At 39.8% G+C, this 8,594-nt stretch overlaps 1 non-coding gene across 1 annotated transcript; it reads right to left on the bottom strand.

Annotated features, from left to right (window-relative positions):
• Window positions 1–912: 912 nt before the first annotated feature.
• LOC127099766 (small nucleolar RNA R71) lies at window positions 913–1,019 on the bottom strand. The gene has a single exon (XR_007794239.1). It is a non-coding gene; the product is annotated as a small nucleolar RNA R71 (small nucleolar RNA).
• Between the last annotated feature and the right edge of the window lie 7,575 nt (window positions 1,020–8,594).

Genomic DNA, 8,594 nt, shown 5'->3' with positions numbered 1-8,594 from the left:
TTATAAGTGACAATAAAAGTGTTTGATTAGGGAGTACAACTCGGTTCTGAATACGCGAAAGCGACAGTTCCTGTTAAATTAGTTCTTTTTAGAGTAGGAAACATTGCCCATAAGTAGCTCTATATGCAAGTACTTGAATTATCAATTGATTATGTGAATTACATTCGACCCTGTCTTTATTAATTAATCTTTATTCAACACTTTAATTTTCATTGCACACTCCAAAAACACTTATTTTGATTGCCTTTCATAAACACCATAACAATAAATAACGATAGATTGACACTTGGTCTTTGTGGATTCGATAATCTTTTATATTACTCTGACGCGTTCGTATACTTGCGAAACACCGCATCAAGTTTTTGGCGCCGTTGCCGGGGACCAATTTCGTCAAATTTCATTTTCCTGTTGTTATATCGTTTAGACTTAGGCTATTTCCCGCCGGTCAATGCGAAGAACTCGCAGCACCGGAAGTTTAAGCTTAGTATACCCTCTGGCGGAACCTGAACGTTACGCTCGTGCACGTTTATTCTTTCATAAAAGTAAGAGAGCTATGGCCGAAGATCAAAACCAAAGACCTCTTAAGAACCTAGTTCTAGTATAGTAAACCCAACCATCCCAGCTAATAATTTTGAACTTAAACCATCCCTGTTGCAACTAGTGCAACAGAGACAATTCGCGGGTCTCGCTACTGAGAACCCAAACCAACATTTAAAAATATTTCTTCAATTAGCAGACACTTTTAAAACCAATGGAGCTTCTCCTGAGGCAATACGTTTAAGATTATTTCCTTTTTCCCTCAGAGATAAAGCCCTATCATGGTTAGATTCCCTTCCACCCAATTCCATTACGACTTGGGATAATCTTAGAAGAGTTTTTCTTGCTAGATATTTTCCCCCGAGTAAAACCGCCATTCTCCGAAACCATGTAACTAGATTTACCCAAAACCAAGGAGAATCGCTGTTCGAAGCTTGGGAAAGATATAAAGAGTTGTTACGAGCATGCCCACATCATGGTTTAGAAAATTGGTTAATCATTCAAACCTTCTATAATGGACTTCATTACAACACAAAGATGACCATCGACGCTGCCGCAGGCGGTGCTCTGATGAACAAACCTTATCCTGAAGCTAGTGCCCTCATCGAAGATATGGCTCAAAACCATCAATCATGGGGAGTCGAACGAGCGACAGTTGAGAAGAAGGAAGCCCAAGGAGGAGTGCATGAACTAAGCTCTATAGACATGATGCAAGCTAAAATGGACGCATTAGCTCTTAAGGTCGAGCATATGTGCATAAACCCGAATACTGTAGCCGCAGTTTCGTCAGATTATGAGATATGTGGAACCAAAGGACACCAATCTGCAGAATGCAGTCTATTAAACGAAACCCACTATGAGCAAGTAAACTACACCCAAGGGAACCCATATTCGAATACCTATAACCCTGGATGGAGGAATCACCCGAACTTCTCCTATAAAAACAATAACCCTATTCAAAACAATGCACCTCCGAGACCTAGTTATCAATCCCCTAGATCAAATCCACCTATGCAACCTGTGCCACCAAAGCCGAGCCTTGAGAAAATTATGGAAAATTTTATCACCGCTAAAACCCAACAAAACAAGGAGTTCATGAACCAAAACATTCATGTTAACGAATTGATTACTCAGTTAGGAACCAAGGTTGACCAAATAGTTACTCATACCAAGATGCTTGAAACCCAGATCTCTCAGGTAGCTTTAAACCAAGCCCCTCAGACTAAACCTGGAGGACAATTCTCTGGACAACCTCAACAAAATCCGAGAGGACAAGCCAATGACATTACCCTACGAAGTGGGAACGCTTATGATGAGCCACCAAACCCCAGATTAAGTGAACCCAAAACTTCTAAGGAATGTACCAAGCCCCCGGACGAAGTAAAGGAACTAGAAGAATCTGAAAACCAGGAAGGTCGAGATAAAGGAGAAGAACCTAAAGATAAAACTTACGTACCACCCCCGCCATATAAACCACCTATACCATATCCGCAAAGACTCAAACAAACCCAAATCAATAAACAGTATCAAAAATTTATTAAAGTTATAGAAAAACTTCATGTAGAAATCCCTTTCACATAAGCCATCACCCAAATACTTTCTTATGCAAAGTTTCTCAAAGACATCCTTACCAACAAACGTAGACTTGACGATCCGAAGCCTTTGGAATGTAACGCTATTTCCGAGGACAAATTAGCAAAGAAAGATAAAGATCCTGGAAATTTCTCCATTCCTTGCCTTCTGGGTAATCATGTCATTGAAAAAGCTTTTCTAGACTTAGGAGCTAGTGTGAGTCTAATGCCTTTAGTAGTTTGTGAGAGGTTAAACTTAGGAGAATTACAGCCCACTAAGATGTCACTTCAGTTAGCCGATAGATCTGTTAAGTATCCGATAAGCATTTTAGAAGATGTTCCTGTTAGGATAGGTCAGTTATTTATCCCTACTGATTTCGTTGTCATGGACATCAAAGAGGACAATGATATACCAATCCTTCTAGGTAGACCATTCTTATCGACTGCAGGAGCCATAATAGATGTCAAGAAAGGAAAGTTGACATTTGAGGTAGGTGACGAGAAAATAGAATTTATACTTTCGAAATTTCTTATGGCACCTGTGATGGGAGATTTGTGTTATGCCTTAGATATCATTGATGAATGTGTTAGAGAATTAGAACAAAAAGAAATTATAAAAACAATTAAGTTACCATCAACTCTCATAAGGGAAGATGATGACTTTAAGAAACCCTACATCGATGATAACCTTTACGAATGTTTATCCCTTACCCCAGATCCTATGCCATGCCCTAAGAAACCAACCTTAGAACTTAAGGAACTGCCTAAGAACCTGAGATATGAGTTCCTCGATGAAAAGATGAACCGTCCAATTATAGTTAGTGCTACCTTGAGCCAAAAGGAAACGAACCAACTTTTAGACGTTTTACGAAGATATCCCTCAGCCTTAGGATATAATATCTCTGACCTAAAAGGTATAAGCCCATCCGTATTCATGCATCGGATTTCACTAGAAGAAGATTCAAAACCCTCTAGGGAACATCAGAGAAGAATAAACCCTATAATGAGTGATGTTGTTAAAAAGGAAGTTCTTAAGTTACTTGAGGCAGGTATAATCTATCAGATCTCGGATAGTAAGTGGGTGAGCCCTGTGCATGTAGTACCTAAAAAGGGAGGCATCACAGTCGTGCAAAACGATAAAGTCGAACATGTAGCAAAACGTTTAGAAGGAGGATGGCGGATGTGTATAGATTATAGAAAATTAAATAAAGCAACTAGGAAGGATCATTTCCCTTTACCATTTATAGACCAGATGTTGAAGCGTCTAGCCAAACACTCTTACTTCTACTATCTAGATGGATACTCTGGATTTTTCCAAATACCTATCCACCCCGAAGATCAAGAAAAAACTACCTTTACATGCCCTTATGGAACTTTTGCCTACAGACGAATGTCGTTCGGCCTCTGTAATGCCCCAACTACTTTCCAACGCTGCATGATTTCAATCTTCGCAGATTACCTAGATGGTATCATGGAAGTGTTTATGGATGATTTCTCGGTTTGCGGATTTGATTTCCACAATTGTCTTGCTAACCTTGAGAAAATCCTGGAGAGATGCGTGGAGGTGAACCTCGTGCTAAATTGGGAAAAATGTCATTTCAGGTAACCGAAGGAATAGTTTTAGGACATATAGTTTCCGAAAAAGGTATAGAGGTAGATAAAGCTAAAACAGAATTTATAGAAAACCTAAAACCCCCAAAAACCATCAGAGAAGTCCAAAGCTTTCTTGGACACGCTGGATTCTACCGGCGTTTCATTAAAGACTTCTCCAAAATAACTAAACCTTTAACCGGACTTTTAATGAAAGATGCTGAATTCATTTTCGATGAAAAATGTAATGACGCATTTAATCTTTTAAAGCAAGCATTAGTATCTGCACCCATTATGAAACCACCTGATTGGTCGGAACCTTTCAAGATAATGTGCGATGCTAGTGATTATGCAGTTGGAGCCGTTCTAGGACAAAGGAAAGATAAAAAATTACATGCCATTTATTATGCCAGTAGAACCCTAGATGCTGCCCAACTTAACTACGCAACAACTGAAAAAGAATTACTTGCTGTAATTTTCGCTATAGACAAATTTAGATCTTATCTAGTAGGAGCAAAAATTATAGTTTACACCGATCATGCTGCCATTCGTTACCTATTAAGTAAAAAAGATGCCAAACCCAGATTACTCCGATGGATTCTATTACTACAAGAGTTTGATTTAGACATAAGAGACAAAAAAGGCACTGAAAATGTAGTAGCCGATCACCTTTCTAGGTTAGAACATCTAAAACCTGAACCAGTACCCATAAATGATGATTTCGCCTATGATAGACTGATCGCTAGAGTAGAAACCATTGAAGATAATAACCTAGATCCTTATGAGCACCCTCAAAATTCCTTAGCAATAAGTAACGTACCCTGGTATGCAGACTTCGTTAATTACCTAGCTGCTGATATAGTACCCCCTGATCTTGATTACCACCGCAAGAAGAAATTCTTCCACGATGTAAGAAACTTCTATTGGGACGAACCGCTCCTTTTCAAAAAGGGTAAAGATGGCATTTTTCGCCGTTGCGTTCCAGAAGAAGAGGTAAATAATATTATCGAGCATTGTCATTCTGCACCTTATGGTGGACATGCGAGCACATCTAAGACATACACCAAGATTCTTCAAGCTGGCCTACCATGTGGCGTGATGTCTATGCTTGCATTGTCAAATGTGAAAGATGCCAACGCACTGGAAACATTTCAAGGCGTGATGAAATGCCTCTAAGAAACATTCAGGAAGTAGAACTCTTTGACGTATGGGGTATAGATTTCATGGGACCTTTTCCACCATCCTTAGGAAATAGGTATATCTTAGTAGCTGTAGACTATGTGTCTAAGTGGATTGAAGCTATAGCTGCACCCACAAACGACACTAGGGTAGTAATCAAACTATTTAAAAACTATATATTCCCTAGATTTGGAACACCACGTTTAGTCATAAGCGATGGAGGATCACACTTTATATCGAGAATATTTGACAAACTTTTAAGAAAATATGGAGTTAGGCATAAAGTAGCAACACCATACCATCCACAAACTAGTGGCCAAGTAGAAGTATCTAATAGGGAGATAAAACAAATCCTAGAGAAAACTGTTTCTATTTCTAGGAGAGACTGGTCTCAGAAGCTTCAAGAAGCATTATGGGCCTATAGAACCGCTTTCAAAACCCCTATAGGAACTACTCCTTATCAACTAGTCTATGGAAAATCATGTCACTTAACATTCGAATTAGAGCATAAGGCCTATTGGGCCATTAAAACTTTAAATTTAGACTACCTAGCCGCTGGAGAAAAGCGTACCCTAGACATTCATAAATTAGAAGAACTTAGGAAATCTGCCTACGAGAATGCAAAAATATATAAAGAGAGGACTAAAGCCTATCACGACAAAAGAATAGTAAAGAAAAATTTCAATATAGGCGATCATGTTCTCCTTTTTAACTCTAGGTTACGACTCTTCCCTGGAAAGCTACGTTCAAGATGGACTGGTCCTTTCGAAGTATCTAAGATTCTAAGATCCGGAGCCGTAGAAATCAAGAACGAATTGTAGTCCATTCATTGTAAATGGACAAAGACTGAAGCTCTACGAAGGAGGAGACATCCCAACATACTACTCAAGCCACACCCTAATTGATCCACCAATTCCTACTACAACAGGTGTATAAATTCTAATCATCAAGCTATTGACGTTAAACAAGCGCTGCGTGGGAGGCAACCCATGGTTTTTCTTACATTTTACTTTTTCGCATTTATTTAATTTTATTTTTATTTTATTTTATCATATTTTGCATTGAGACTAAGATTTGAATGGTTTGTATTTTCAGGATCACTTTCTTAACTTTTACAGGATGCAAGATTTCGATGACATGCACGTGACCTATAGAGATAATGCTCAGAGGGAGGGCTACATCGCTCTGTATCAGCGCCCTATGGCACCCACACGTTATCCTGATCAACAGTGTATCGAGGCACTGGGTATCAAGCCGAGTATCCGATTCTTTAACCACCAGCTTCACAGGGATGGGTTTGCTGATGACTTGAGTAACACATATAGGAACCTGACTTTGGAGTTCCTGAGTTCATTCGACTATGACCCATATTCTGGACCAGATGGGTATGCTGCTTTCAGGCTTTTCGGAGTTGAGTACTCCTTCAGCTAGAAAGAGTTCGGCGACTTATTGGGCTTCCAGACTACTCCTGATGCTATCCCGGAGACACCTATGGGATATTTCCTGGGTAAGGAGGTTGAAAAGTTTTGGAGTGATATATTGGGTGGCGGAAGCCAAGATCCATCTATGCAGCTGTCTCATGTCATATATAACCCCGCATTCAGATATTTTCAGATGATATTAGCACATTCCTTCCTGGGAAGGCCGGATGCAGAGACACTACTGAGTGAAGAGGAGATCTTCCTATTATTTTGTGCATCCCAGTCTCGCCCAGTCGCATGTGGGAACTTTTTATTATACAGTCTCAGCGGTATCTCCAGATCCACCGAAGGAGTCATCCATGTTGGCGGAATCATCACGCAGATTGCTGTCGCTTTAGGTCTGTCTCGCAAGCTGTTACATCTTCGGACCTACTGTGGGTACACTACCATGGACATTGACTTCTGTTTGACCAGAGGATTGATGAGGAGAGCCTCTTTCCACCCATGTCAGTTTCGACTGCTAGTCGACAACGAGGCTATTCATTACTTCACACTGCCAGATCCTATGATGACCAGTGTGCATGATCCAGCGAATTGGAGTTATGCTCTGGAGGGCCAGGGAGAGACCGTCGAGGAACCGAGATCACCACCCATTGTTGAATACACTCCTACACCACCATCTCCCAGAATCACTGTTTTCTCTAATAATCTTTCATTGCAGACACCCGACATCCGCACTCAGATTGCTGAGTGTCGTAGAGAGATCGCAGCGCTTAGACAGGAGGTGGCTGACCTCACTTTACAGATGAGAGTGTCTGATCTCACCCATGCTACTGAAGCCGACTGTCTATATCAGGAGATCGCAGAGCTGAAGCAAGAAGTAACCATGCTCCGTGGTTCCTCTCAGGAAGATGACATCCCTACTACATGATCTCACCATTTAATCTTATTTTATCTCCTTTTTATTTTTCTCGTATTTACATAACTCATCTTATATTATCGCATTTGGAATATTATATAAACTACTTCTATACACTGATATTTCTACTTTTATCTATATATGTCTTATTTTTTCGTTTTATTTGCATTTTTTATTTTTCAGTTATTTATTTATTTATTAGTCTAATATTTAATTTTTGTTTCATTTTTATTTTTGTTTTTACCTTTATAAAATTATGCAAGTCAATGATGTTAGGAAAATCACAAGACAAATGCTATCCGGACCCCTCAAAGCCAAAAGACAAGAGAAACCCAAGCCAAAGGACCAAAATCCGGCCCAACCAGATTTTTCCTTGTGGCGCCCTCCATAGACCCTGTGGTGCCCGCCACAGCGTCTGTAAAAGGTCGGGGCAGAACCCCTTTCTTCACCATTTTTGCAACTTACAACCTTCCAAACCCATTTTTTCACCTTGGAAAAACATCCTTGAACCCACAAAAAGCTCATACTTTTCTAACCACCACACCATACAAATCATTATTCCAATTTCCATTTTTGATTTCATCCGTCGGATTTTGTAAAAATCCAACCTTTTCACAAACCACTTCATCTTCTTCATCACTTCTCAAGAGCTTTCAAATGGAGTTTAACGGATTCATTCTTCGAGGAGGGAAACCGGGGGATAGACAAAGAAAAATTATTGAACGGTTGCAAAATCGGGAAATCCTCCCGATAAGGTATGTTGACGAAAACTGTCTCTACACTTTAGGTATCTATCATAGCATATTTCATTTATTAGATAATTTAGGTTTGCATAATTTCTTTTCCAATAAAGAACCTACCTATGAGCGGTTGACAATTGAATTTTTGAGTTCCTTAATTTATATTGTCAACCCTAACACTGCTAGCACAGTTGGTACTGTCAAGTTTAGAATGTTTGTTGTTGAATACCAATTCAGTATCGACGAACTAGCCAGCTTGTTAGGAATCCCTCATGGGGACGGTGCTATTTGTGAGGCCCCTTTGGGTTCCGAATGGTCTGTTGAGGTATTTTACTTCTGGGAGCGTCTATCAAACACTTCCATAAACTCTTTTGAAGGAGTTCTTGCCTCAACTATCCATAACCCGACCATCAGAGTTTTTCGATATCTGTTGGCATGCACTATTTTTGGCCGGGAGAATCCAAATAAGGTTAATGCTAGAGAGCTTCTATTTTTACAAGGGAGCCTCACAAATAGACGTATTAATTCGGTCCCGTTCATGCTTGCTCATATAACTTTAACTTTGAATAAAGCGGGACCGATTTCTTTTGGTGGATTGATTACATCTATTGCTCGGGCGCTTAACCTGAACGATGAG

The sequence above is a fragment of the Lathyrus oleraceus genome, chromosome 6, assembly GCF_024323335.1.
Source record: "Lathyrus oleraceus cultivar Zhongwan6 chromosome 6, CAAS_Psat_ZW6_1.0, whole genome shotgun sequence".
Taxonomy (NCBI): Eukaryota; Viridiplantae; Streptophyta; class Magnoliopsida; order Fabales; family Fabaceae; genus Lathyrus; species Lathyrus oleraceus.
The sequence above is the reverse complement of the archived record's forward strand: the minus strand, read 5'-3'. Positions and strand labels throughout refer to the sequence as shown.